Source organism: Austrofundulus limnaeus, unplaced genomic scaffold (genome assembly GCF_001266775.1).
Source record: "Austrofundulus limnaeus strain Quisiro unplaced genomic scaffold, Austrofundulus_limnaeus-1.0 Scaffold66, whole genome shotgun sequence".
Classification (NCBI taxonomy): Eukaryota; Metazoa; Chordata; class Actinopteri; order Cyprinodontiformes; family Rivulidae; genus Austrofundulus; species Austrofundulus limnaeus.
This window is the reverse complement of record NW_013952468.1, coordinates 356594-363510: the sequence shown is the minus strand read 5'-3', so window position 1 is coordinate 363510 and position 6917 is coordinate 356594.

Sequence of the window (6917 nt, the reverse complement as noted above, 5' to 3'; positions counted from 1 at the left end):
CCGTGAGATTGCTCCATACGTCCGTATGCCTGCAAAATGACGTAAAATCCTTTTAACTTACGGACAATCCGTACAAGTTGACACGTATGAGTTGTTTTAGATTGTTTAAAGTTAAATGAATGATATCTGCTCCCTGACTTTTCAATCTGAAATGTCGTCTGCAAAAAGTAAGATACTTACAGCTTACAACCACTCCACATAACCTCAGTTTAAAAAAAACAATGATGGAATGTATAACAATCAATTCTTCTAATTATGTTTCATCTGTCAAATTAAATACAGAAACCAAAATCAGTAGTTTCACCACAAACTGCTGCAACAATGCCTGCTTACATCCCTTTTGTCAGCCTCGGCTCTTTGGCGTGATCACTTTCCCAAAGATGAGGGTAATTCTCTATGCAAATGTGTTGCCATCATTGTCCCCGCCTCGTTAATCTGGGCCTGAGCTCCTTTGACAAACCCCTCTCTGATTGATGAGGCCCTGACAGCTCCAATGTGTGCGTGCATTTTCACAGATTGACATCATCATTAAGAAGCGAGAGCGGGGCCTGAATCACTGCAGATTTACTCCCCACTGCACCCTCCTCCTCCACACACACACACACACACACACACGCACCTCTGCCGCACACACGCACGCCGTTGATGCCGGCGTGCGCGTAGGAACAACACACCGAGGAGGAGGCGCACCATCCGTCTAACAGCTGAGCGTCTCCTTCTGCACCCACGGAGTCGGGCAGGCGGCAGAATGCGGAGMGCTCGCTCATTGGCCGCCTGAATCTGTCATGTTGAAGTTAATTGGTATAGGCTTTAAGCAAATTTCCAGCAGCACCCCCCAGTCGCCGCACCACTTGATGGGTGAGCCACTGTCATATGGCACCTATTGATTCACCCAGGGGATGAGATGATTCTCACAAAGCTCGCTATGTCAGTGTCGCCCTCTTAGAGAGCACCCGGTTGCCTCCATCCTCCTTGTCTGTTKATGTAGATCTGAGACAGGAGTATTTTAAATCATGCTTTATTCGTATTCACTGCAGGGTATCCGCAGGCTGGGGTTTTACTATTTCAATCGGCTGAAGTTCATTTTAGAGTTCATTTGAAAATGGGAAAATCGTTACCTAATCCTATTGCTTTGGCCCCGAGCTACAACATAAGAAACATGGCATGTGCTGGCAGAGCAGGAAAAAAAACTATACAAAGACAGGAGATACAAACCCTGACAGAGTGGAGGCAGCTGCAGATGAGCAAATAAAGCATTCAATATTTATGACTGAAATTAAAACTAGATAAAGATGTCACATATTACCGCAGCCCCGCCCTCCTCCTCCTCCTCCTCCTCGTCTCCCTCCTCCCTCCCAGGCCCCTGGCCCTGACTCCGGTGCTCACAACTCTTCTCAGCGCCGCTGAAAGAGAAGCATTATTCCTTCTCAGCTAAATGTCTGTAAAGACAGTAATGAATGCAATGCAGTGACCCAGAAAATGGACTTTAGAGAAGGAGAGGGAGAGAGAAAAAAAAAGCAATCTTGCGTTTGTGGCGGAGTATTATCACTTTACTCCCCTCCCCTCGTCCACTCCCCACCCAGGCTGGTGTGTTCTCATTTATATATGTGTGTGTGTGTGCACCTGCCATTATGTGTGTCTCTACGGGCATGTGTGCCTTGTGAATTTGTGCACACTTGCCTTTGATGTGTGTGTGTGTGTGTGAGTGTGTTTGCATATATGTGAGAGCTGAAGTCTCAATCAAGGGGGAATGGGTGCAGGCTGACAGGCAGACCCATTGTGGGGTTAATTAAACACTTCAGGTTTAACACCCCATCTCTGTCGTTAACCCAAACACTGGCTCATCACTCATTCCCGCCACACTTCAGTTAGAGAGCGAATGGGGAGGGGGGGATGAGGGTGTCACAGCAGGGTGGGGACATGGTGGCGGTTGATGTGAGCAGACCACAGATAGTGGAGGTGGTTAAAGATTGTTTATTTTCCTCGGTATAAAACAACGATTCATTAYAWWAAAAAAAWGAGATGATGCAAACAAGCTACAAACTGCACGATGCAGCCARACAGGACAGCTGCTCTTTATATCGTCTTTGGAAGGTGTCTGGTTTAAACAGGCCACTAGCTCAGTGTTTGGCATAGATGCAGACAYGACATGCCAAATAAAGAGCTCCAAAATATACTTTATGAAGCTGAAATCTRCCGTCAGTAACACTAATCAAACTACTTAGCAAACGCTTGTATCGTACAAGGAGACAACTGAAACAAATAATTCAGATTTTTAAGAATAGTTCTGTGTAAAAATGGCAGTACTTGTCTTAAGCTAGCAAATATCTCAAATGATAAATAGTGGTGTGACGCAAAAATATTAGCTTTGATTGCATGAATCTCTCCGTTTTGAGAGATGTTTAAAAACATCAGCGATCTGCTTTAGACTCCTTTGGACTAGCCATTAGCTGGTCAGTTAAAATTAAAAATTTTTCAAACAAAGTCATCTTAAAAAAGCTATCTGCAAGAGGTAAGATACTAACTGTTCAKAACTTCTCCACAGAACTCCCACTTCAATCCGTAGTAACTCTTTAAGCCTCTCATTCTGTCACAATCCTGCAAGACGTCAGTATATTTTAGCTGTTAAAAATATTTGCAGCTTAATTTGAGATGTAAAAAGTTGTTTTTGTTGCACCCATGAAAATAAACCCAAAAAGATGTTATAAACTTTTGTTGGTGCGCTCTTAATAACTAATTCAGTAATTAAACTACAAATCTCCAGATATATATTTCATGATTTCTCCTTTATTTTCTGTCTTTTGAATGTAGATTTTTACTCACTGTGTTACTTCTAAGCAAACAGATTCCTTTCTATAGAAACCATGTTTAATTCTAATTTGCATCTTTACCTAAAGCATAAACCGAGCAGCTGAGGCTGTTGTGATCTGGTGATGCAGTTCTTCTTCAATAAAATAAGATTTCTATACTCTGTTCTTCTGCCTGCAGTGTAATGGATTCTCACTCCACTAGATAGCAGTAGTTTACACCACTGACAGCTTAACCAGTCGACTCACACTCAGTTACTGCAGAGCCACTGACTGAACAAGTGAGTGAATAAATGAGAAGATGAATGAGTAAAGAGATTTAACACTGTCTTATTCAACTACATCAGCATCTACCCTCAAATAAATGAGAAATTAATGAGGCAGAATTAGGTTTAGGTAATTTGATTTATTACTGTCTGTATTTATACAGGAAATATGAATGAGCACCATATACAGTATCCCTGATGATTTGAGTAGGCTAATCAAGCTGGGACTAAAGATTACAGATTTTATTGGAGAATAAAACATAACTTTCAAATGTTTTTTTGTCAGATCACAAACAAAATAGCTCTTCACTTTGCTACCGTGTACAAATATCTATCTTCCTGCCGTAAAGTTTTATAAAATGATTTGCTCCAAAATAATAATCAAAACTTTGCAAGGCCATGAGCAAACCCTGCCAATTTTACTTAATGATTAAGAACTATTAAATATAGTTTATACATCAATATATGATTTAACTTTGCTTAATATGAAAAAAAGCATTTATAGGGCTTATTGACCTTTTTCCAGTTACTGATGTGCATGCTTAAAATGTGGCACCATGCCCCTAAACAAGTGTACTTAAAATGAGTTTTATTGGTATTATTTGTAACGTAAGTACAAACACGGTTTACGCTCGGTTTGTTTCAATGAACCGAAAGTAGAAACGAACCTTTCTGGACCACAATGCTTACAAAATATTGACTTTGAAGATTTGCAGCTGCAAAAATGTGAATTACTGATCAACTTTTTAAATAATTCTGATGTTAGTGACTCAGTTTTTATGTTTGTCTGTGGTCCTCTGGGAGAATCATTGACAACGGTGCAGTTTTTTGTTGCCACGTTGATGTGAAGGTTTGGTGAGATGGAGCCCATGCCCGTGATGCGGTCCTTCCATTAGCCATTAGCCCATTAGCCCGTTAGCGCTCAGGCTGTTGGAACAGCTTGAATGTGTGATGCTAATGCTTCAGGGAGCCAACCCAAACTGGAGCTCTGGCGAAAAGCCAAACAGGAGGAATGGTGTAACAACTTTCTGTACCTATCCTTCCACCAGGCTCTCTCATATTATCACTTCACATTCTTGTTTTTTTTATTGTTTCGTCTTGTTTGTCTGCTCTGAATTTGGGTGCTTTAACATCTTTAAGCTATGCTTTTTATCGGAGGAGTGGCTCGGTTTCATTCCTGTGCCATATGTTAGTAAACAAGACTAATGAACATGTCTATCCAAATGTGGTGGAGACATTTTTCTCCTTCAATTCACTCGCTGTTGCCCACTGCAGTTTATCCTCGGTTTGTTTTCCAAGCATTTCTCATAAAAGTGATTTATCAAAAACACTTAATGCCGAATTGCTGATGTTTCATTGTGAATGATTCCAAAGCCTGCTGAAGCTGGTGGTTTTATGGCTCRGGCTGAAAAGGGTACTTCTTGAGGGCATGTTGTGTTTGCTTCTTGTAAAGTAGTAAGACACACACAAACGCGCGCACACACACACATTCAAACCCTACTGTTGTRGGTTGGGGATGGGCGGCAGAGAAATGTCAGGAGGGATAGAGGTCATTGCCTTCCAAAGGGATAAAACACACATTTCACATAGCTCCCTGCTGTGTTATCATTTACTGCCCTATCGGACACGTTTTGCCGCCTCTGAATGTATTTATATTTACAAACATATTCTTTATTTATTTTCTCTGAGGCCACTGCACCGAGGAAATGATACTGAAATCTAACATTTGGAGAGCCATCGTGACTGCCAGGATGCAATTTGTGTTCTATCTCCGTGGAAAAAAGGGGGCCGTGATGCCCCGGGGCGGCCATTTCCTTCCCTGCAGTGACATTTTTAACAGGGTGCCTGCAGGACACTGGGACACAGCCTGAGCCACGCGCTCCTCGTCATGGCAGACAGCCTGCACACCGTGCTGAGGACACTGACTGTCTTTCTAGGACTCTTTGCCTGACTGAATATGCTGATCCGACGTGGGCTTCCAAAGGCTACAAAAGCATAGCTTCAAAGGATTCACAGGCTCCTCTACATGCCGGTGCATTTTTCAGTGGAAGGAGCAAATGTCCAGCAATTTTAGTGCTTATTAATCCTACGACTCAGACTCATTCAATGTAAAATCCTCTAATGCCTCTGGCACCTCTAACAAAAACACAAAAGCCTCTGTCTGCCACTTCTATGCTTCTTATCTAAATGCAAATGACATTTTTGGTGAGAAAAACTGAACTTTTTATAAGCGTTTACCAAAGTGAACTCTTTAAATATTTCTTTTTACTGTTTAAATGTACAGAAGAGCATTGCATTCACCAAATAAAAAAATAGGACTCCTGATCTCATAATTACGAGAAAAGATGTCATAATTACGAGATCAGGATCTCATAATTACGAGATAAGATGTCATAATTACGAGATCAGGATCTCATAATTACGAGATCAGGATCTCATAATTACGAGATATTATCTCATAATTACGAGAAATTATCTCATAATTATGAGATAAGATGTCATCTTATCTCATTACTATGAGATCCTGATCTCGTAATTCTGAGATCAGGAGTCAAATATTTATTTATTAGGTGAATGCAATGCTCTTCCRTATAAATGTGCACTTGACAAATTAAAATACTAAAATTCAAGCAAATAGATGGGGTGTACTTGCTTTATTTGCACTAAATATATACTTGGAGTGACAACATGATGCCTTTTTTTCTCATGCATTTCTGCTGTTTCTTTTTTACATATTTAAATTTTTGTTGTGTGCTGAAAACAATAATTACTAAATTACTACTGTGTTAAAGAAAATAAAAGAAACAAATAAACATTCCAGGATCATTTCTACTTAATTTTGTTTTGTTAATTCGGAGATTATTGCCACCTACTGGTGCAATATGAGTATTACAACATTTTTGTTGGTATTCCTCCACTGGATGGAGAAGTTTGACTCGGACTTGCAGTTTGCTCATTAATCTAGCTAAGACTCGGTTACAGTAGAGCTGGGAACCCCAAAGTCCTGTTTTGCCAAAAAAAAAAGCTGCATAAAACGTAAATCTTGTCTTTTATCTCAACAAGTAGATTCAAACGGCTATTCCAACAATATATTCTCAGTTTTCTCCACATTGCTGTGGGTTTTTTATTTATGTTTTTGTCCTCTCACCTGTGTGTTTGGGTGAATCTTGGTGAATGTGTCTCCTGAAGGGGTTGAGCTGGATTCTTGGGTAAAGTTCAGGTCCTCACCTTTCCTTCCTCTACCGTTTCATTGTAACAAGCATTTGCACATCGATTCATCAAGTTTCCGTTAGAACAATCTTGTTTTTGTGTCTTCAAAACAGTTGGATTTCTGTAAACATCCAATGGAAAAATACAGGCATGTGTTCTGATGAAACTATCCACCCCCAAATGTGAGAAATTGTGTTTAATATAAAATTATCAAGATTCGTAGACCAAAAAAAAATTAACAAATAAAAAAAACACGTTTTTAATTATTCATTTAAATGACCTGTAAGTTAGTTAAGTTTTGTTATTTGGCTTTTGGGTGAAATTTCAGGATGAACCTAAAACGCAATGTTTAACCAGTGTTTCAGTACTTTTTGCACAACTTGCTGTTCTCTAATAAGGAGCTTAATGGTGAAATTAACATTCATGAATCACCTAATCAGTGTCTTGGTCTTAGTCTTTAAACATCAACAGAACTTATATATATATAATATATTATATAATATCCCTTAGTTTTTGAGTAGTGTACTCACAAAAATGGGAGGAAGAAGAGTCTGTTTGCAAAAGGGTTGGAAATTTTAGACAGCTCTAAAATGTGTCAGTTGATCAGTGGGTGGTTAGGGTCAGGGTTAGGGTT